This window comes from Panthera onca, chromosome C1, assembly GCF_046562875.1.
Source record: "Panthera onca isolate mPanOnc1 chromosome C1, mPanOnc1 haplotype 2, whole genome shotgun sequence".
NCBI classification, from domain to species: domain Eukaryota; kingdom Metazoa; phylum Chordata; class Mammalia; order Carnivora; family Felidae; genus Panthera; species Panthera onca.
The window spans coordinates 153474475-153499231 of NC_138346.1; the positions used below are offsets into that span (position 1 = coordinate 153474475).

The following is a 24757-nucleotide window of genomic DNA, read 5'->3' on the forward strand; positions in this document are numbered from 1 at the left end:
TCTGTGCTGCATCTGATGAAATGGGGGCTGTTGGTTCCCACTTCTAAAGTCCCTTTGCATAAACAAATTACAGCGGGTTCAACTGGACATAATTTTTGGTTCTGTGGCTTGCACAGACATGACATGTCTGGGTTCACCGCTTAAAAAAATCCATGTAACTCCCTGTGAAAAGACAAATGTATCACTCTAGTCATAATAATATAATATAATATATGAAGCTTCTAACAAATGGCTTTATTGTTGTACTTATTGCTTCCCAATTTTGATAAGCATTTAAGTTTCCATACAAAATTACTTTATTCATTTCAGTAATAAAGAAAGAAATAGATGAAATAGAAGTTTGATTTAAAAGTCTCTGTTTTGCTCAAGATAAGCTGGTAAAAAGACATTTGTTGAAGTTACTAAGGACCAATTTTCAAAAGCTCACTGCTAATTTGAACCCTATCAAAAGAACACACATATGTGCACCCATTTTTCAGTATAAATCAGGAAATATGAATAATTGAAGTGCTTTGTGCTCTAAATTTTCATTAAATATAACTCGGATGTTGGTCCCAGGACTCAGTCTTGTGTCAGGTTTACTTTAGCAAAATAAATTAGAGAAAAAATGGACCAGATAAAGCTTTCTATTAAAAAATCCACACAAACTGAATTAAAAAAAAATGTTTAGGAAAAGTAATGGATTTGTAATGAATTTCTTAGATTCCTGTAAATGTATTCTTTTATTATTTTTAAGGGTGTATTGTTTTGGTCATTCAAAGAGCTGATCTTCACTACCTAGAGGAAATCAGATTGCTATCCAGTGTAATGAATTCCCTAGAGAATGGAAAGACACTTTTCCAGGGGAGAAATCAGGATATCTTGCTTAATAAATTACTGCTAAAACTTGAAAAAAATACAAAAAGAAAATAAATGGCTGTAGATCTTTGTGAAACAGGCCAAGTATACTTTCAGTATGTTATTTGATAATTTATAAAGCATGTTAAATCACATGTCATATGCTGGGTAAAATAATGTGTATTATGTTATTGTACTCATTCTAGATTTGCATTGAAAAGAACATATTATCAGCTTGAATGTTGCAAATAAACTAAAACATAAGCCTTCAGGATAGCTTGAGGAATTTATGTAGTTAGACAGCCTTGGATTCTGAATCTTTCTTTAGCCATGTCCAGTCATCAGATATCTAAAGGTTTGCTATTGTTTTGTCCTTCACCTACAAAAAAAGATGCGATGATGTTTATCTGCAACTCTTATAGCGGATGGAAGAGTAGCAAAGATCAATAGGTTAATACTTATAAACCACAATTCAGGTGACAAAAAGTCTGCAGATGCATAAAATAAACATTATGCTAATGATAGACTATTGATCATAAAAAAATTACTCTGCTCCAGGGTAACACCTTTCTTTTTCTTTTGTTCTGTGAGTTGTACGTGTGTTAGTCTTAGATAGATAGTAAGTAATAGTTATAATTACCATTTAATAACCCCAAGACTGATGTGAAGGCCAGAGGTCTCAATATTCTTTCTACAAGGATTTTTTTTATTACCAAAGTTGTATACCTGAGACATGAATAAATTAAAACCTTTCACACTTTGTCAGATAAAGCAAAACCTATACTAAGATGACATAATAAACTCTGTTGTTCTAGCTTTTTGCTTAGGAATCCACTAAATAAAATCATTTTGAAAATAATTTATATTTTGTGTAGTGTTTTTAACTTTTTCAAAGAATTTCCTATTTTTGTATATTTATGTTCATTTGCTGCATATGAGAATGTGGATATGTAGGAAGGTCAGAAAGGAATTACAATTCTTCATTCCAGTTGATGATGATTTTTCCAGTCATCCAGACTCATAACTTTAGTTTAATCTCTATTTTTTCTCTTTGCTCACGACCTTGAGTCACTTGTCAGTCTTATATATTCCTATACCATACTATCTCTTGCACTGTCATTGCCACCTGGCTTAGGTATCATATCTTTTCGTCTGTATCAGTTGTCACAATCTTCAAATTGGTCCTCCCATCCCTGGCTTTACCCTTCTTAATTCATTCTTCACTTTGAAAATCTGCTTTGCTACTATCTCTGCTCATAACCTTCCATGATTCCCTACTGCACCTACACTAAATACAAATTCTGTACTCGGATTTCCCTTTTCAGTCCCAAATTCTGGTTAAAGAGACACACTTTGGAATTGGCTTGAATTGAGTTTAAATCTTGATTCTAACCCTTGCTCTTTGTATAACCTTGCAAATATTATTTAAGATCTTTGAGCCCATCAGAAGGTTCATGTGAGGTATAAATTACATAATTAATTAATTGAATGATTGATCAAATACTTATGAAATGTGTGTTATGTGCCAGACATTGTTCTAACACTAGTAATAAAGCAGTGAACAAAAATTTCTAGGAAAATGGACAATAATCAAACAGTACACACACTACTTTTTTTTAAAATAAATTTTTATTTTAGATTATTTTAGATTTATAGAAAAATTATTAACTACAGAGAGCTTTTTTATACCTAACTTTCCCTATTACTGACATCTTACATATTAATATAGTATAAACCTTAAATTCATAGTTTATTGAGATTTCCTTAGTTTTTACCTAGTGTCCCAGAATTCCATCCAAGATACCACATTATATTCAGGTGTCAGGTCTCCTTAGGGTCCTCTTGGCTGTGACATTTTTTCAGATGTTTCTTATTTCTGATGACCTTGACAGTTATTTTAATGTTGGGTGGAGACAACTAACAGGAAGAACAATAGGCTGGATAAATGGTTACAGAGTAAAGAGGGTTGTTATTTCAGATAGCATGGCTAGGCAAGCCACCTTTTTAGGAGATGACCGTTGAACAGAAACTAGACTATATCAAGACATTAAGCAATAGAACTGTCTCCAGGAAAAAAAATTTCTAGACCCAGAAAATGCCAGTTACCCTGAAGTGAGGCCTTGGCAAGTTGAAAAAGTACAAAAAAAGAAAAAAAAAACTAGTATAAATGATATTAAGTGGGTGAGAGAGAAAAAGTAGTTACTGAATTCATTGCGGCAGCATTGGGGATCGTGTGGAAAGGATCTTGGATTTATTCTGAGTGAAATGGAAAGACCTTGAAGCATTCTGAGCAGGGGGCTAACATAACTTGATACATATGCTTTTATTTTTTGTTTTTATTTATTTATTTATTTTGAGAGAGAGAGCATGCGAGTGGGGAAGAGGGGCAGAGGGAGGGAGACTCTTAAGTAGGCTCCAAGGGACCATGACCTGAGGACCTGAGATGAAATCAAGAGTCAGACACTCAACTGACTGAGTTGTCCAGGCACCCTGACACATGTTTTTAAAATAGCAAAAGTATATAAATAATTTTGCATCATGTTCATATGATAATATTTTTTGATTACTAGTCATATACCAAAACTATAGGTCACATGGATTACTATTAGCCCAATCATCCTCCAAGCTCCCCAATTGCTGGCCTGTATTCTTCCCTTTGCTAACCGTGTTTCTGTCTTATCTCTCTTTCAGAATCCTATCTGATCTCAAGATCTATCTCAAATATCACCACTTTCAGAAAACTATTTCTAATCCTTCCCTCTAGGATATGTTCTTTCTCATGTGTAATTACCCTGGGAAACATGACTGTGTAGAAATATCATAAGACTTAAAATTGGACAAGTTCTCGTTTGAATCCAGGACTGATCTACAAATTATTAGGTTAACTGAATTTGAACTCTTTTTATACAAAATAAAGATATTTCACTGTCTTATATGTTTGTGTCACCAACTAGATGCCAAGACTGGACCTTTACTACCCACCTGCTTGTACTCACCCACTTTTGTCCTACATTTTCCCTTGAGCTCTTCTTTCCAGCTTATCTCTTATCTCAGGCAAATGGAAAACAAAACTGCCCCTTGAGCAATAGGGACTGCCTTGACAAGACCTCCAGCTGCCTAGACCACCCAGACCAGTTTGAGTTTAGCCCCTGACTAACCTCTAGAATGACTAATGATGACCTTTACCTCATTATACTACTAAAATCTCCAGCTGAGGAGGAGCTCAAGCCTCATTTGCATAGCACACAATGTATGTCTAGGCATGTTTCCTTAAGACTCACATGTGAACATATGCCCACTTCTGCATCTGATGACCAAGCTTTCTTATTTAAATATTCATCCTAACACTAAATAAAAAGATCCCATCCACCCTTGCTCAGGGAGATACAGCTTTGGCAGCCATTCCCTGTGATCTTATATGCTTCAAATAAAGTTTTCTTTGTGTGACAACTCGGTTTAGTTTCTGACACACCAAGGAACCAACTCATGTTGGTTTGGTTACAGTTGTCTTGTGAGGTAACACATTAGAAGTTTAATAAGCTCCAGTTATTCAGAGTAAATTTCTTAAACTTCTATTATGACATTTACCCAATCCCCTTTGATAATAGCTATTAATTTTTTTATCCTTATAATTTCATCTAGTGTCTGCTATGTCTAACTGCTTTGCCAATGCTATGGGTGAGAATGGGGAGTAAGTATATATATATATATATATATATATATATATATATATATGTGTGTGTGTGTGTGTGTATGTAAATGTATATTATCATAGAGTCCTTGCACTCAAAGGAACTTACTTCAGTGGGGGACCAGATATGGACACATACATTACACATGTATATATACATATATTACAAAGGAATGAACGGGAGGAGGATAAATGTGAAGAAATGGGTTGAAAGTAGAAGGAAGCAACCTCAAGATTCAAAAAATAGACCACTGGTATTAGGTTCTATGCTGCCATCAAAGGCATCCTAAGTCACCATCTCTTCCCTGCACAGTTTCTTTATTGTAGTAGGTGCTTGGTAAATGTTACTTGAAAGAGAAGCCTAATTTTACAGAGGAGAACACAGGCATGCCTGGGTATGCCCGTGTTCACAGTGCCACGTAGAAAAGGTAGGGCTAAAGAGAGCTTTACTGATGCTCAGCCTGTGCTCTATACTCACAGTCATGTGGCAAAAAGGCAAGGGGCCACGTGTGGTCACAAATGTGTTCATATTTTTTAGCAGAATCTTCATCAAACCTGTGGACCTTAAGCATTTCTTCATAAATAAAATGACATAAGAAGTGAAGATTATATTTGGCTATGAGAAACCTAATACAAGGTCTGAATATAGTTTGATCTGGAGAAGTAAGCCAATTATTTTCCTAAATCTCAATATGCAATGAAAAATAAAAGACATTATAATTGATATTTGGTAATGACCTGGCTTGACAACAACTGCAAATGCCCCCAAATTTATGGCCTAATTGGCATGAATATCAACCAATCAGTTGGCAGGCAGTCATTGAGTGAATCCCTGTGCTAGTATCCTGCTAATACCAGGTGCTTCCTTCTAAAGCACTTATATTACTTAAAATAATCATTTAGACTTTTAACTTGCCCCAAATAAGGTATTCACAAAAAGATGGCCCATAACCTTATGGGTAAATGCCATGATGGTTTTTCTTTTTTTTTGAGGGGGGGGGGGAAGAGAGAGAGAGAGAGAGAGAGAGAATGAGAGAGAGAGAGAGAGAGAGAAGAGAGAGAATTTTCAGCAGGCTCCACACTCAGTGTGAAGCCCAACTCTGGGCTCAATCCCACAACCCTGGGAATTATGACCTGAGCTGAAATCCGAAATCAAGAGTTAGACCCTCCACTTACTGAGCTGCCCAGGCTCCGTTCTTTATTGAGCCTGGCCTGTCACTACCTGAGTTAATCATAGGGGTGATGACTTATCACTAACAAAGTGCTTTTGTATGGATTTTTAAATGTGTTTCTTACAAGGGTGTGGGGCGGGGGGGCGGGGGGCGCTCAGTTGGTTAAGCGTCAGATTTGGGCTCAGGTCAGGATCTCACAGCTTGGCTAGAGAGAGTTTGTGAGTTCGAGCTGGGCTCTGTGCTGACAGCTCAGAGCTTGGAGCCTGCTTCAGATTCTGTGTCTCCCTTTCTCTCTGTTCATGCTCTGTCTCTCTTAAAAATAAACATTAAAAAAATTTTTTTAATGTATTCCTTACAATAGTTCTGAGGTAGCTTTTTCTATTAATTTTATTTTATAAATTAGCCCAAGTGAGTTTTTAAAAGAGCTCATTTCACAAGTGGTTTACACAGGAGTTGAACCTAGATATTCTGATGCTAAAGTCCATTCTCTAGAATAATAATGAAAGAATACTAAAATAAAACAATACTAAAATGCAGTCCTTTGACTGTTGGTAGAGGGATGTGATCAAGTAGCACAGAAGACAAAGTTTTGCTTCAACAGTATTATTTTCCTTCCTACATCTCTGACTCATAGTGAAGTGCTCTTTATCTTATCTGTAACCTCAGAGACTCAAGGTCCTCATGCTTTCCAGATGACCAACCTCACTGTAGTCTTTCACTCAGCTCTGCCCTGCAATCGAAATGCTTGAAATACTTTGATCTTTTCCTTTCCCCATTAAAGCAGCTCCTTGGTGCTGCTGATCCTGGCATGGTCTTGGGAGGAAAGAAAGCTCAGGAACCCAATTCAGTAATGACCGTTAATTTCTATTCTTTACCAAGTGACTTTCACCCTGAAGGGAATTCTCTTTAGTTATTAATTCATCCAGCCTTTCACTTAATAACTATTTATTTGGCAACTAGTAATGCAGTCAGTACTGTGCTAATTTCTGGAGATAAGATGGCGAACAAAGGAGACATAGATCTTGCCTTCGTGATTTTTTTTCTACCAGCAACTACTTCTGTGACAAATTAAGTGTAATTGTAATTAATGCAATGATAGACATGTACAAGATGTTATGAACACTGATAACCTTTTTGAGTCTGGGAAGTTAGAGAAGGTTTCTTGAGGAAATGATTTGTAAGGTGAGATCTGAAGATGAATAGAAGTTTGCAAGATGAAACAAATATTGATTACACAATGAGAAAGTACAGAAATAGACTTAGTAAAGAACTCAAAGATAAATCAGACTCAAATTCTTCACCCAAGGAATTTTAAATATAAAAAGATTAGATTAGATTTATCTATAAATATAGTAGAAGATAGAAAGTGTCATAAGAAATATATAGCAAAGTTCAGTGAGAGTTCAGAAGAAAAATAAGGATATTTCCATCTTAGAAGAACAAAGATGGAATTTGATGGAGATTGTCAGAGGTAGTGTAGTGAATGCTGTGTTGTACCATCCAAACCTCTCACGATCAAGATGTTCGTTCCTCAAAATCCTGTGAGTATTATGTGCTAAGAGCTCATAGCCTTGTCCTTCTCCAATAATTGCTTTTGATTGAAAGGAACCCATCACTCCCAGGTTTATACCACCTCCCAGAATAAAGAGGAGTTCTCAACCAGGGACTGGTTACTGTGGCATTACAAAGATCTGGTCCCCTTACCTGGATTGAGATAATCTCTAAACAATCATCTCAGTTTCAGAGCTTCTAAGAGGATAAACTGAAGTCATATTTGCAATGATATCACATTTCTACGTCCCCTTTCTGCCCAATTCTACTTACTTTTCTCCTTCTTTTTTTCATAAATAATTTTTTTTCATTTTTTAAGTTTTATTTATTTTTGAGAGAGATACAGAGTGTGAGCAGGGGAGGAGCAGAGAGAGAGGGAGACACAGAATCCGAAGCAGGCTCCAGGCCCTGAGCTGTCAGCACAGAACCCGATGCGGGGCTCGAACTCACGAACCGTGAGATCATGACCTGAGCTGAAGTCAGTCGCTCAACCAACTGAGCCACCCAGGCGCCCCATCCTTTCTCTCCCTTTATAGGTGTTCTCAAAAACACTGCCTAATAAACCTCAGCACACAAATCTTAGAATCTCAGTGTCTGTTTCCCAGGCAACCCAACTTGAATCAGTTGGTTTGGGAAGTAGTCCTAGAAAGTAGACCGTAAAATGGAATTTGGGAGCTGGACAGACTAGCTTAGCCATGAGGATTCCATCACGAGTGGGGATTGGAATATGGATAGCTCTTGACATGCTCTACCAGGGCAATCGTTAATTCTTTCAACAATCTAACAGTGAATTGGATTTGGAACAAGATATTGATGGAAAGGAATGCAATAGTGGTGCAATATTTCAGGTGTTTTAGAGGCTTAAGGGAAATTGTAATTATAAGTACCATGGCATTTGATGGCTGTTGCTTGGGGGAATCTATATATTGGAGTAAGCCAATGGAAGGCTAAGAATAATCACCAGTTAAGTGTAAAAATCAGAGGCCCTGCTTCAACAGCATAAAAAAGACTTATCTCCTGTTGTTGGAAGGCTGAATAAGCTGTGAGTCAGCCTAGGGCTTAATTATGAGTAACGGATCTCCAGAAGAAGTTGAATTCTCCATATTAGCAAACTTGCTATGCCATGGTGAGAAATGGGTTAAGAACATCTAAGTTTCTCTTCTACAATTCTTGAGTCTTTAGATTCTCTCAATTCTTTGGGAGTACAAAAGTGGTTCACTGCTCCCAGTTAAAGGCAATTACTTAAACATGAATCAGAGATCTCTGCTTTGCAAGACAGTATGTATACCCTTTGGATCTAATCCTACCTTCCCTCTTGGTCACCAGAATGATAAATCAGGTCAAATCACAATAATAAATCCAGTAGATAAGTGCTGAGCCTGCTAATTAGCAAAAAGAACTATATGCTGACAGCAAAGGACATGGAAAGATCTCCAAATATTAGACATTTTGAAAGCAAGATAAAATGTGATGCAAGTAAGGTTGGAGTTGTAACCAGGATGTGGGGAGATGTCGACTTGCTGAAAGCAATGGAACTCATTAATAGATAATGTTATTTCTAGGTATGTGGGCAGCCATGAAGGGTGTTATCTATTTGTGCAATTTTTTTTTTAAAAAGAATTGATAACTAGGAGGACAAGGGCAGCTTCCATAAATAAATCATATTTCTTGCTCTATTTCTATGACAGTCTGTTTTCAGATCTGGAATTATCAATGACTAAAAAAGAGGTCACAAGAAAAAAGACCCTGCAATACTATAACAAGTAAATGCAATAACTAATACCCTAGTTCTTTTAACTGAAGCATCTATGCCACACTGGGAAAAGAGGATTATCAGACATTTTGAGGACTGTTGGATACAAGGTCTCAGCTGATCTTGACATCCAGGGTACCTGTCAGAGTGGAATTTATGAGGTCCAAAAAGAGACATACTTGGTGGTTGGCAAAACTCTCACATTGATTCCTTTACTCTATGAAATAAGAACTATCACAGGGAAGGCCAAGCAGAAGCTTCTCAAACTATTCCCTCAAAACCCTAATCAAGATAGTTGATCAAAAACAATACTGCATCCTGAAAAGAATGGCAGATATTTGTGCCACCACTAAAGTCTTTGGGGATATAGGATGATGGCCCTCACAATACCCTCCTTTTAATTCATCAGCCTAATTTCTATGGAAACAGATGAAGCCTAGAAAATGAAAAAAGACTTCTGCAGATTCAACCAAATAGTGCCACCAACTGAAACTGTTATGTCAAATGTGCTGTCTTTGATTGAAAGATTAACGTGGCCTCAGGCATGTGGTTTATTACCACTGAATTAGATCATGTATTCTTTTCAATATCCATCAGGAGAGCGGACCAGAAGCAAGGTGAATTCTCATAAGGTGGACAAGAGTATTTATTTACTGTCTTGCTCCAAGTCTTGTGCTTTCTATGAAAATATATTCAGAAGGGATCTAGATTTATCTATGCCACTGATACATGCCACATGATAGCACATTGGACTACTGTCTTGACGATACCGTGTTAATCAGATCAGCTGAGCAAGGAGTGGCAAGTACATTGAAGGCCTTAGTAAATATGTAAACTCTGAAAGATTGGAGGTAAATCCAACAAAGAGAGAACTACCTTATTAGTGAATGTTTTCGGGGACTAGTGTATGCCAGGGCATCTCTTCTAAAATAAAGAGAAATGATTGTATCTCATACTCCCAACACTAGAAGTAAATATGGTATCTGCTAAGCTTCTTCAGGTTCTGGAGGCAGCATATTCACATGTAGGAACATCCAACCCATTTACCGAGTGACATGGAAGGCTTCCACCTTTAAAGAATACACTCTGTGCAATCCAAGCTGCAATTCAAGCAGCCTTGCCACTTAGACTATACAATCTGTTCCATCCTCTGGTGTCTGTGGTGGGTAAAATTCCAAAGAGAATCACAATACAGGCATGCAGTTATCTGTTGCATCATGCCATCTATAGCACAGTATTAAACATTATTCACATAAACAACTCCTATGGGCTGCTGAATTCTGTTAGATGTGGAGAATCTGACTACAAATCATCAAATGTTCATGGGTCCAGAGATGCCCATGGTGAGCTGGGTTCTGGCAGATCCACTGAGTCGTAAGTTTGGGCAGACCAAACAGAAATCATCCTAAGGTGGAAGTGGTTCATCCAGAATGAGGCATAAGGAGAGCCATGGGGTACAAGTAAGAGGCTTGAACAGGTTGCCCAGGACCCCACATCATCTATTATAGTTGCACTGTCACCTTTTCCTTACCTTACTTACACCTATGTCTACAAGAAGGGGTATCCATTATGACCAGGTGATGGAAGAGAAAAAAGGGCTGAGTATGTTTCACAGTTGGATTGACTTGGAATGCGATTACAAGTGCACTAGAGGTCCACTCAGGATGCTCCCAACAGAGTGTGTTAAGGGAAATTCTCCAATTAAGCACAGCTTTGGTCAGTGTACCTAGTTAACCAGTGTACCTGGTTATGTGAAGGGGAAGTGGCCCTGGCTAAGGATATATATGGACTTGGGGACAGTGTCAAATGGCTTAGATCACTGGGTAGGTGGCTTGAAAAGAGAAAGAAAGGAATATTCAAATAAGGAAGTCTAGTATGTGACTAGACCTATGTGCACGGGCACAAAATGTGGCAATCTTTGCATTACATGTTAATTTCTACCAAAGAGCACCCACTATGGAAACGTTACTGTAACTAAGTAGACTGCAGGACTCAGCCAGTTCACATCTGTCAATCTTTTGTTACCAGCTACCCAAGAAATGCCAAAATGGCTTATGAACAGACTAGCCATGGTAGAATGGGTGGTGCTCTAACATGGTGAGTACCTACTCACCAAGACTAATCTAACTACTATTGCTACTTAGAGTCTAACATGTTGACAACAAGTTAATAATGAGCCCCAGATATGGTGTCATTTCTTCAGGGAACCACCCACCAACTTGAAGGCAAGTTGATTTCACAAGATTACTTTTACTCCAGAAGAAGCTATGATTGATACGTCTAAAATCATAAGCTATTCCAAGTATGGGTTTCTATGTCCAGCTTGCAGAAGCTCAGCAAACACCACTACCTGAGAGTATATGATCCATGACCATAGAATCCTGCCTAACATTTTCTTGGATCAAAGAAGCTTCTTTAAAGCAATGGAGGTATGACAGTGGGCACATGGTCATGGGATACACTGGTCCTGTCACATTCTGCATCAACCAGTCATTGCCAGTTGAACAGTCTCTTGAAGGCACAACAGAGGTGCCAATTTGCTGATGATACTTGGTGTGGATAAGTACATCCCATAGGATGTAATATTCAATTAAATAAATGATCATTAAAGGGTGCTTTAACACCAATATGTGGAATACATAAGTCTGTAGAAATATCAAGAGGCAGAAATGTAAGTGGTCTTACTTCCCATTGTTCACAGGGACCTATTTGGGGAGTTTGTGAGCCACACATCTATAACTTCAGGCTCTGTATGTCTAGAAATGCTAGTTCTTAGAATGGGAACAGTTACCTCAGGGGACATCTCATGAATTCCATTAAGTTTTTATGTGATGGCTCCTGCCCAGTCACATCAGATTCTTTTTGCCAAGAGAACACGGACAAGGGAGAACAAGAATGTTGTAGGTTAATTGATCCTTATAACCAGGAGGAGGTAGGGCTGCTATTACACAATGGGAGCAAGGAAAAATAGGTTAGGCACCCAGGGGACCCACTGGGGCATTTCTTGGAACTCCCTGTATACAACTTAATGGTAAAAGGAAAAGGTGAATCAGCCCTGGTCTGAGAAATTTATTGTGACCAGGGAACCAGACTCTTCAGGGAGTTCACCCTACATGGTAACCTACTTAAACCAGCAGAGGTGCTGGACTAGATGTTGGGGAATCTACAGCAGATATTGGAGGAAGGACAATGAATATTAGATGCAATCTTGGGCTCTACTTTTTCCCACTAACCTGCATCTCCTGAGTTGCCCCAGGAAAAAAGACCAACCAGAATTCTAGAGTTTTTCCTAAGTAGGACGGACGGCTCCATGAAGCAAGTAGATCTGAGTGGCACAAGGAACAGGTCGCCTGAAGTGGGTGTGTTGCCTTGTACACATCTGCTTTTAGGATCTACCTGATTACTGGCCACTGACTATTTACACGTAGCTCCATCCCACTCTCTTCCTCTCAGCTGAAGGAAGCTGCCTTGCTAAAGTCTATGTCCCATTTCCAGGGCTGCCTGCATCCAATGATTGGTGAATACAGTGTTACAAATGCCTGCCTGGTTCCTCTACCTAGATTGGGGACATGTCTGTAAAGTATCCCCAGAATCTTAGTTCTCAGTAAGATTTGCTGAGTCCCCTGTTGTAATTTTATCCAACTTTAACTTCAACCTCTACCCAAACGGCCCTAATTTCCCTCGATCTTTTACAGTTACCAGAGCACTTTCCAATTAGACCTCTATCTATACATTTCAGAATCTCAAAGCCTGTTTCTTAGAGAATCTGTCCTATGACACTTGGGTAGGAGGAGAGACTATTTCCTTTTAAGGAAATAGCTTGTACAAATTCACAGAGGTGGAAAAGTGATAAGTATGAACTCTTAGTAATTTACTGTTGGAGTTTAGATGTATTGGGGAACATGCTTGGGAAGAGAGATTGAAGCCAGATCATAAAAGACTTTGAATGTCAGGATGATTGTGTTGAATACCTAATTTAATTGGCAATCTGGAACATTCATGGCTCTTAGAGCAGGCAACTAAAGTAAACTGCACTTTGTTGTGGTAATATTGCAAGGTATGTAAATTGCTTTATAATCCAGGAAGGGTTCACATTAAAGAACCATTGGAGGGATTATCTTCAGTTCCTGAGGGAGAATTTTTTTTTTTTTTTTTTTGGCCGTGGTTAGTGACAGTGGAAATGGTGAGGAGAGTTCCCAGGCAAGAGTTTCAAGGTAAACAGGGCTTGGGCTTTGATTTGATGTGAGGACAAGTGAAAGCTGGCAAAATGTGATATTTCTGGAAGTTTGAGAAAGATGTTTTGGGGCCTTTCAAACTCTTTAGAAGAACCAGGAAGTGCCATTTCACTGGGTTTCTTTGGAGATAATATTGTAGAAATCTTCAAAGGGCGTGGGGAAGTTTTTTGTTCAGCAGTTCCCAACTAAAATCCTCCCAGCTGATTACAGAAATGTTTCCTAATCTCTGTGCCCATTTTCTCCGTAGGTCCAGCCTGCTCCATTCATTTTATGTCTTTGTTCTTTTGGGGATTAGCCGAGACAAACTGTGACTAGGCCACATAGCTGCTTCTCTGTACCACAAACTAGGACACTATTGTACAAGCCCCTTTTAAGAGCAAAGTTTTTTAATGACCCTAAGCCTTGACTTAATTATTCTTATTATAGTATTACTTAAATACGTTTAAACATAAAAATAGGTATAAACCCTGCATGCTTATCGGCTTTATATAACTATGCATAAGAAAAACCATTTTATAAGTTCAAGTCAATAAAAACTACAAAACCAATAAAATTTAAATTAAGATCATTAATTTAATGGAGAGATGAAGTTGTTTCGTGGAACTTAAATTGCTGCTCACAACCTAAATGACAATCATGCTCTTCTGAGTTTGGAATGCCAGTGCTATCTTATCACTTATTCCGAGTTCATTTGCTCACCATTTTCCATAGTCAAACTACAGAAAAATCTTTGTGAGGATTTCAAATGAAATTGGTTGGCCTTTTCTGGCCAATATTCTTCATTTATCTATGATGTGAAGTTCTCATTAGCCTTAGACTAAATTAAAGGGGTGCAACTTGATCCCGTGATATCCTGAACACAAATGTGTATTTGGAAGCCAAAAGCAAATTATAGTTTTCATCCAAATGATTCACAATATGATTACTGACAAATTTTTAGGTTACCATACCAAACATAGATCTAAATCTTGAGGAGCTCAGGAATCCAGCCTATTAAAAAAAAAAAAAAAATGAAGTTTCTTGGTCCACCACTGGTCTGTGAGCTGCTACAAGCATTCTGAATTCTTTCTTTTGTTCTTTTGGGGCTATGACAAGCAATTCTATAGAATTTCATCTTAATGTATAGTTGAAGCCTAGTTACCAGTAAAATACTATGCAAATTCTTCAGGGTGACCATGATTTAGTGTTTATAAGCCAAAATTTGTATAATCCTAGATTTGCTGAAGTAATTTCTTTGCTAAGTAGTTTGGTTGCCACACCAGCTTGGAGATTCTGAGAAGCTCCTAGAGATGAGTGGCCTTCCATCATCCGCGGGAAGGCTGCTTGTGTAAATGTTGTGAAGCCTGTCTTGTGTTGGTGATGATTTTCGATTATCATTCTTGGCTTTTCTGTGTAAGTTCCTTTGGGTTTAGGCTCATCATGATCTACCTTGTTGTGTATTTATTTAATTGTACTCTATAGTGGTAGCAAAGTATAATTTTACCACTAATTTTCTGTCCTCTAATCTTATAATAACTTGACTCTAAGGTATGTACTGTGAATCATCTATGAATCATCTATATCACTTAATCCTAACCTCCTCTTCCAAATTTAATTGTACAGTGAGTGATATTTCACTGCCATCATGGAGCCGTATTTTCAATGAAAATAAAGAACAGGAAGATTAAGTGAGTTTCAGGGCCATTTGCCTTGTTGAAATGAGCACAGGTCAAAACAGTTTGAGAGCTACTATTCTAATTAGCAGGACACCTCAAACTAGGTTATTTGTCTTTGTCTCTGGCTCTCCTCTAGCAGAATCACACTTAGTAACGTGTTCTGTAAGTTATCTTTGTGTAAACTTATTTTTCATAATTTGCTGCTTAAAATCCTTGATGATTGGATCATAATTTAAATAAGAAACAATGTGGAATGGACCCTTAGTGTAATTCTAGCCCTAATAGGTCAGATTTGGTATAAAACTTGTACATGCTGGATCAAATCCAGATGGCTTTATTACCAAATGAACCAGAAGGATCTCATTATAACACTTTCACATCGAACATGGTCCTCCCATAGAATGGATTTCAAAGATAGCATAGTGAGAATGTAGTGCAAATGGAAACGAGATGGATAGCTCTTTTGATGGATGAGAAATGTAGGTAGAACAGGGGATAGAAGAAATGTCTTGGGGAACACAGATGAAGATGATATAGGGAACCTGAATCTGGAGTTATTTTAAGCATTGGCCTTAGGGTATGAAAGGCAAAGGAAACAAAAAGCAAAGTCTATGAAATTTACTTGAACGTCAGACAAGTGCCTGGCTGAAAACATTTGAAACTGTTATACTCAAATCAGTTCAATATGTTCAGTATTATTATTATTTTTATAACTAATTTATTTATTTTAATACTGTTGAGCACTGTAATAAACCACACTTCTCAGAATTTTTTCTGGCACCTTTCTACAATAGAGCCTCACACATTTTCTGTTCTCTGGGTTATTTAAAGCATTCAGTTGTCTACTAATTTCCCTAGGTATCTTAAGTACAAAAATATGAATTTAAGACAATAAGGGAAAGGCCTACATTTTAATTAAAAGAAAGTTGCTGAGGCTTATGGGTAGCCCAAATAGAACTTTGCTATATTGTATTTCATTTCGTATTTTCATTGCATTTCTTTATTATTTACATACAATTAAAGCTCCTTCCCATGAGATATAAAGGCTTGGGTAAATACAATCAATGGCAGCACTTTTGGAAGAAAGCTTCGTGGTTAGTTGGCGGTGGCGGGATTTGCAGAAGCTCTGGAATTTAAAAGATGGTTTTTATTGCTTAGCTCTTTCTACGGAGTGAAACAGATGACGTGGATGAGGACGCATGTAAATCCAACACTCTTCCTTGAAAAAACAGTTACCAAAATTACCAAGGTAGTCTGTCTATACAAACCTATTTCTGCATCTAATTTCTCAAATTCTCTTGAAGACACAACTGGTGGGTTTCTGTTTCTCAAGTTAACTTATTTTTCTGTCGAAGTCTATATGTGCATAAAAATCTCAAAGTGAATATCTGGAGTTGCATTAAATAGTTTTTTGATTCCCTGGCATCTTGACCAAACCTCTGCTTCTTGATTTTTGCCTCTGCCTAAGAATATACATCTTAAATGATGTTTCCTTAAACTTGTAGTGTAAGGGTACTTATTTAGGCAAAAGCTTTCTAATAAATTCGGTGAATGAAACTCATACTCTGCTTTAATCTCTGCACTTTTCCAAAGCTGTATGTAACAGCTACATCTGGAATATTGAAATTCCAGAAAACCAGGATGAATGATGCACAGATTTCTTAGAACTAGGGGTTCTCTGGTTTCAGAACAGTTCTGTCTTCTCCCAGTTTGTATAATCCCCACGTACTCCTTCATCCATGCAAAACTGTTCCCACACACTTTTTGCCTCTGGGGTCTTTTCTGTTTATGCCCTGTCAACCACCTCTTCCATAGCTTGCCAAATATGTCCTCCCATTGGTCTCTTTTTCCACAAGGAGCTATTTTGTTCTTTCTGTGGCTGCACAGATTGAAGGAAAGGAGACAATATTGAACAAGGATATACTTACATATTTCCTCCTAAAAATTAGAAAACTTTTATCTCCTCCGTACTTAAATTTCTTCACATTGTACATAGTAATAAAGTCATATACAACTGCATTATCTTTGTGTGTGTAAACAACTTTCTTGAACTCATGCAGGCCTTTAAAAAGGACTATGTCAGGGAACCTGAGTGGCTGGGTCGGTGAAGTGTTTGACCGGCTCAGGTCATGATCTTGTGGTTTACGGGTTCCAGCCCCATGTCAGGCTCTGTGCTGACAGCTCAGAGCCTGGAGCCTGCTTGGGATTCTGTATCTCCCTCTCTCTGCCCCTCCCCTACTCATGCTCGGTCTGTCTCTCTCTCTGTCTAAAAAATAAATAAACATTAAAAAAAAATTTTAAAGGACTTATGTCTATATAATGCCCAAACATCCTGCTGAAAAATTCAGTCAAATCATTCAGTTGTTTGGTTGATAAGACACCATATATTTGAATATGTTTAATCAGAAGATATCCAGCAACTATTTGTTAATGTCTGGATGAATGGGTATTGTTTAAATAGTGATATATATGTGTGTGTGTGTATACATATATATATATTTTTTTCAGTTAACTATTCTCGTTTCAGTAGTCACAATTTGCTATTAATACCTAGAGAGAGAAATTTATTTGCTGTGACCACATTGCTGATATATTTTTTTAAATATATATATTTTTTAATGTTTATTTATTTTCGAGACAGAGAGAGACAAAGCATGAACGGGGGAGGGTCAGGGAGAGGGAGACACAGAATCGGAAACAGGCTCCAGGCTCTGAGCTGTCAGCACAAAGCCCAACGCGGGGCTCGAACCCACAGACGGGGAGACCATGACCTGAGCCGAAGTCGGCCGCCTAACCGACTGAGCCACCCAGGCGCCCCGCTGATATTTTTTAATAATCAGACCCATTCTAAGAAAAAAAATTCATTTCAGTTGATCACACAGATTCTTTTTCACACAGATTTATTTTTATTCTAAATGTCACATAAGTCTTTACATATATATTTATATATGTACTTATGTCTTTATGTATATAAAGTAATAGAGACATTCATAAAACTCACTTTTAACAAATGAAGCATTATTTTATTTTATCATGCAGTAATGTATGAAAGTAGCAACTGCAAAATTCATTTTTTATTCCCTTATAAAATGTGCAAAATAGGGGCTCCTGGGTGGCTCAGTCGGCTAAGCGTCTGATTCCGGCTCAGGTCATGATCTCGTGGTCCGTGAGTTTGAGCCCAGCGTCGGGCTCTGAGCTGACAGCTCGGAGCCTGGAGCCTACTTCGGATTCTGTGTCTCTCTCTCTCTCCCTGCCCCTCCCCTGCACGCTTGCTCTCTCTCTCTCTCTCTCAAAAATAAACATTTAAAAAAATAATAAATAAAATGTGCAAAATAAAGGATTTAGATAAGAAGGGGGAGACCATAAAAAAGTTACTTAGTCTTATATTGGTATGAATATAAGTATTCTTTATCAAGAAACGTTACTGTTTATTACATCGTTGGTATCAACACACTATTTTCAGTAAATGAATATTTATTTTTTTGTTTAATCAATCTTTAAATTTTCTTCTTTCTTTTTTTAACTTCTTAAGTATTCACACAGTTCTTATCTTGAGTAGGCATTTTACACTTAATTTACCTGGAAATATTTCCATATTGCAGTGTGGATTTGGTTTTCTTATTTGGATTTGATTGTTTCTAAAATTTCCTGAACTTGGGTCTACACACACACACACACATACACTATTATATGGAATAAAACCAATGACTAAATCAACCAATTCTTTGAGGTATTAACCAGATTTTTCTGACATAATAATGGAATTTCTTGGTCAGAATAAATTAAATAATTTATTGATTTGTTTTCCTTTAATGTAATTTAACAAGTGTTTATTAAGCATCCATTTTATACTTCAAATTAAATGCATACATAATAGCTGTTTGGGTTAGCTACAAGTTTCAGTGCAGTCAAAGTGAATATGTTGATTTAAAAATACGGAAATGACATTTATACTTTTTGTTTTTGTAATCTGGTTGTACTTCTCCACTCAACCTTACCCCTATACTGTCTAAAATAAACTATTATGCAAGTTCTTATTTGTTGAAAATTTAAAATTTAAAAATAATAATTAGTTAGTAGTTCTGTGGATAACACAAACATCTTAAAATTGTGACTTCACTAAACAATTTGGAAATTTATTTAATAATAATAATTCCTCTGTCCTGTTAATAATTCTTCTCTCATTTCTATCCAAGTCCCATATTATGTGCATATCATAATATTTGATAGTCACTTTATTAATTTATACTAAATTATTGTAATGACTTCTGTGTGAATTTATATTGTCTATTTCTTTACAGAAGCAGCAAAATTTATTATCAGAAATGTAATTTCTGTAACTGTGTATAGTTACTGTGATAAAATTGGCTGTAACTGTGACAAGCCTTTGAAAGTAAAGTTTAAAACTGGAATCTAGAGTAGCAATGATTGATTCACAGAACATTTATTCAAGGCCTAAATTTAGCTTTCTCTTTGGTGCCGAATGTCAAAATATTTATATATAGTGTGTATACACACACATTAACTAACACATAAACATTCATATACGAGTACTTGAAACTTTTGGTCATTTTCATTATTTAGGCAGTAACAAAACCAAAATGGAAAAACACTTTTCTAAAATTACATAGAAATAATTTCCTCAAATAATATTTTTAGAAGAATAAAATAATGATGAAAAAGTTACTGTGGCAAATAATTTTGGAAAGTTTCCTCTGTAGCAAAAATAATAAGATACACATCTCTTAATAAAATGTGAACGAGACAAATAGTATGAAATATCTACCCAAAGCGAATGGCTTAAATGAGCACATATTGGTTAATAAAAATGAAATGAAGAATTCAAACACAAAAAATCACTACTGCTGCGGAAGAAAGACATTATGTGATCTTCTATCTTTAGGACTTCAGTCACCAGGAGCTTGAACGTGGCTTCCCACTGTCAGTGCCAAAGAGATTAGTGATGTAATTGTCATTGAATCTGATGTCCTTCTAAAAAAAGACCTGAATTTGAAATGCAAATAAGAATTTATTGAATCTTTTATGACACAGTAGAAGAAATAAAGAACTCAGTTTATGATGAGTAGAAAAGATTGACAACTAGGTAAGAGCTATGTTTTCAGCAAAGTAACAAAACAAAAGAAACAATGACATCAGACATTTTGGTGGTTTCATTTTAATCTGCAAACAGATTTTATACTAACATGAAGACAATTAAAATATTTAAAAAATCATCTTCTAGGCATCTAATCGTTGAAACAACTACCTTCCCTTCACCCAAGCCATTTAATGGGCTCAAATGAAATCCGTATGTAAATCTTAAATACTTGAAATCCCCATTGTTGGTAACAAGCATTGCATGTATTAGACACTATGCCCAATAGTTGTAACCCTGAACTGTGTCAGTAATAGTGGACATCTCTGTTTTGGCTTCAGGGAATTGAAGGAGCCTGATAGACATATCCAAGAATCTCTATTTATATTCTGTAATACAACAAAAGACGTATAAGCTGTTGTGGAAATTCTTCATTATAGAGGGAAACTGTATAATCTTGGGCTTTGTTGGACTCAATCCAAAGAATTTTAGTGTATAAGAATGTGTTTTGTAGTCCAAAGGCTGATATGGAGTTGCCATTAAAGGAATAGGAGTTATTGTTAAAAAAGAAAAACAGGGGCGCCTGGGTGGCTCAGTCGGTTGAGCGTCCGACTTCAGCTCAGGTCACGATCTCGCGATCTCACGATCTCGCGGTCCATGAGTTCGAGCCCCCCGTCGGGCTCTGGGCTGATGGCTCAGAGCCTGGAGCCTGCTTCTGAATCTGTGTCTCCCTCTCTTTCTGCTCCTCCCCCGTTCATGCTCTGTCTCTCTATCTCAAAAATAAATAAACGTTAAAAAAAATTAAAAAAAAAAAAAAAAAGAAAAACAAAAAACAAACAAAAAAACACAAAAAACAAAAAAACAAAAAACAAGCTAGATCTCTGTTAATACAATGTGGTTCTCTAACTTGACCAGGAAAAATTACCGATGTCATAAACGGTGGCTAGTTAATTCTTTGAATCCTGATGGTATTAATTGTGACATGGTTACAGAGCATGTGTTATATGTCAAATGTAGGCACAAGAAACATAGCAAGTGTTCCCTTTTTAAATCAGTTTGCACTTCTTTTGTGAACGTAAGAAGTGTTTAGAGAATAACACATAGCTTAAACTGTGATTTGGGAGGGAGGGTCAACATAAGTTCTGAGAAGAGAGAGATCATTGGACCAGTGCTTGGCTGAGGCATGAAGAAAATATTTGATTTACAAAGACAAGGCAGGAAGAGGAGATCATGTCAGGCATGGAGTGTAACATGCTAAAAGTGAAAAGCTTAAATAAAAATATTAGGTTGAATGATAATATTAGTAATAGCAAAAAACATTTACTGATTGCTTGTGGGAGTCTCTGTTCTAAGCACTTTCATCTGCTACTTTACTTCATCGTCACTCTTTTTGCTTATAAATGAAGAAACAAGATTCACAGACAAGTGTGTGACTTCCAAAGGGAGGAGCTGAGGCCAAGATCCAGGTCATCTCAGCAGCCAGTTTAATTGGTTGAAATGACCAGATGTAAAACTTGTTTATTGTGGGAAAGAATCAACTTAGTGCTGACCTGGTATAGACATCTTAGTTGGTGTTATTAACTAATGTCAGATATGACATATTTTATTTTAAAATCAGGTTATTGCATTTGTCTATCTTCAATCATAGGAAACTCCAATTCCAATATTTGTGAAGAAGTTACTGGTCATATAGCTAAAAGTGAATGGTAAGTACATAGTAAAAGAGAAGCATTATTATGTAGTAACTTTTAGTTTGTCTATTTACTGAGTTTCTTTACCACCCCAAAGCAAGTTAAGTTGTTCAAGTCAGAAAAAAAAAAAAAAAAAACCTTAAAAGAACCTTTAAAAAACCTTTAAAAACCCTTAAAATAAAACCCTTAAAAAAAAGTTTGAAATGACCGGTTGTTCAAATAGAAAAATGGAAAAAAAAAATCTTAATTTCTGGACAGTCTAAATGTGGAAAAACCATTAAACACTAAAACATGAGGCAAACTTACAAATTCTCTTCCTAAATTAAAATCAAAATTAATGTTACAAAGTCATTACACTATAGAGCTGGATATAAATGTAATTAATTGATGTTAGAAATATCATACAATTTAATAGAACTATTTTGCTAATAGATTTTCAATTGAGACTCCTGACTATAAAATAAGTCACTTTGATGGACTTTTCTGGAGAATCCTAATAGACACAGTTAATATACATTATTTATGCTCAGCAGTGTTTTTTATTAGACACATGTGCCCAAAGGCTTAGGCAATGGGCAAAGATTTTTTTTAAATAAATTGAAAGAATAAATAAATTAAATGAAATGAAAGCCACATGTCACATTTTTTTGGGGGGGGGGGGTAATATTCATGTGACTGTTGGCTACTCCGTATGTTAAGCTTGAGTCTGGTTTTAGGTAATCTTATGATTAAAGGCCTAGTCCCTAAATAGTCTAGGGCAGTTTCTAGTGACATGCAGAGAAAGCAATGGATCTAGACTCAAGTTCAGCACATCCTCAAGAATCTTAAACACAATTCATGCAGTCTTTGATATAACTGTGAGGCATCTGGGCAATTTAAAGAGACACATTCTCCTAACTAGGTAACTTTGAAGAGGTGTTCAATACAATATTGGATAGTTTAGATCATCAGACGTGGACTTACTTGAACTTCTTCACAACCCAATACCTGAAAAAAAAAAAAAAAAGACCAACTAGAATTCTCATCTTTCTCAAGAGATTGTCTGGAAAAGGGATCAGGAGAAACAATGAACTTCTCTACCTTTCTCTTGATCATTAAAACTAGGAAAGAATGGAGCAAGGAGATGTCTGGAATGCAACGTGAGATTTGTTTAAAAAATCTGCTATTATGGATTTACTTCTAATCATTCCTTGACTATATGATTATGTATTATGACAATGTCATAATACCAACTTTTTGATGGGATGTCAGAAACATTTTACAAGTCTGTGGTTCCCTGAAAACTCAAATGCTTTTATAACTCCATAAAGTTACTATAATAGGCTTTATTATTTCTTTTAAATGACTGTCAGAGGGACCTGCCATTACCTTGACACTTATATTTGAGAAACTTTTGCTCAAGTTCTTACACACCTTCATGGCAACGCTCAGAGTCTAGGCTCTTTTGTGGCTTCCTCTTTCTGCTTCTCATTATGTCTAGCCAGCAGAATGTTTTGTCTTTTGATCAGTAAGGTTAGAAGTGAACCAGATTCTGAATATTTTTTACACTGTTTTCAGTTCTGTATAAGAAATATTTACTGAAGCAGTGGACCCATAAAAATGAAGTTGATTTTGAGATTTTATTGATGTAATGGAAGAGGAAGTATTGCCCATTGTTACTATATCCAAAACATTCCAGAAGTACAAGCAGAGAACTATGTCTCTATCATCAGAATTTAATATGAAATCATGTTCTTCTTCTGTCATACAGAAAATTTGTCATAGGTTTTATCTGCAATAAAAGCTATGTCAATGGTGCCACATAATACATTTGTAAAGGTTAGAGATATTTTAACCCTCATCTGTGACCAGAATAATAATTGTAAGTAACCCACTGAAACACCCATAGCCAATTGTTAAGAGTGTAAAAATTTTCTGCACATATTAATGAAAACAGCATAGAAATCCACACGCAGTGGGGTCATTTCAAATAATGTCCTTGAAATGATACATTTATTACATAAATAAAAAATACATAATTACTAATTTTATCAATCTTATGTGCTTGTCATGGATTTGTGTTATTAAAGTCCAGAGAGATTATGCTGTTGTGTTGGTTCAAATTCCCACAAAGGCCTGTGAAAACATAACAGCCACGTTACTTTAATGACTTTACTTTTTGAAATGTGTCTTGTTACAAACCCTGAATAATGAACAGAATATTCTCAGAAATACAAGTTTTGCTTATCTGGATTTCAATTTCAAAAATTTATATGATTGTTTATTTTAACTTCTGCTAATTAGGAAAAGAAATATAGGAGTAAATATTTGTACATGGATCAACTTACTCCTTAGAAAATTAAAGTTGCTGACATTTGCTTCTGTGAAATTGTAACATCTCTTGTTTTCTTCCTATTTATATTTCCTAGTGTGACTTTCCAAACAGAATTTACTTTCTCTTTTAATTGCACATTATATTTTTATATTAAAAGCCGAATTTCAGATGTCACAACTTCTTTATCATCAGTTGAACAATTGCTAAGCAGCCACAGGACATGTATTTACGTCCCTACAGCCGAAATTGAGTTACAACATAACTACAATTCAGAACTAGCTAGAAAAATAAAATGCATTCTTAGATTTTACTTTTTCACTGGATGTACACAAGAAACAGAAGTTTTAATTTAGAAAAATCCAAGTAAACCTCATTTTCTTCTCCTTCTTCTTCTTTTTAAACTCAGACAGTGGATTTATCTAAGCAACTGAGTTCCTTTCTTAAGACTCACACTGACTTCTGGTCATTTTATTCTGAAGTGCAGAATGTATTTTGAATACAAGATGATTTGATTTAGTTGGTTTAATCCACAGTTTCAACTTTTGCCTTTTCTTTTAAAATAAGTTCCATAAAAGAATCCACAGAAGCCTTGTTTTGATTACCCTTTATCCTTCAGCCTTAGATCAGTATCAGTTTTTTCCCCTTGCTCACAATCCATTATAGAAAATACTGTAGATTTCTACAGCATGACCAAAACTCACATTATGTTTGCAATTTTCCGTAAGATTTGTAGAGTATAAAGTAAAAATGTTTGCTTTAAGAG

At 36.3% G+C, this 24757-nt stretch overlaps 1 long non-coding RNA gene across 3 annotated transcripts in view; it reads left to right on the top strand.

Moving 5' to 3' along the window:
• The window catches only part of LOC144617236 (uncharacterized), a 94479-nt gene that overhangs the window by 52280 nt on the left and 17442 nt on the right, over positions 1-24757 (top strand). The window contains exon 3 of one of the 3 annotated variants that reach the window (XR_013557537.2): positions 737-1560. The exons of the other annotated variants lie outside the window; for them this stretch is intronic. This is a non-coding gene — a long non-coding RNA (uncharacterized LOC144617236). Of the gene's footprint in view, positions 1-736; positions 1561-24757 lie in introns of those variants that run through there. 3 annotated transcript variants of the gene reach the window in all.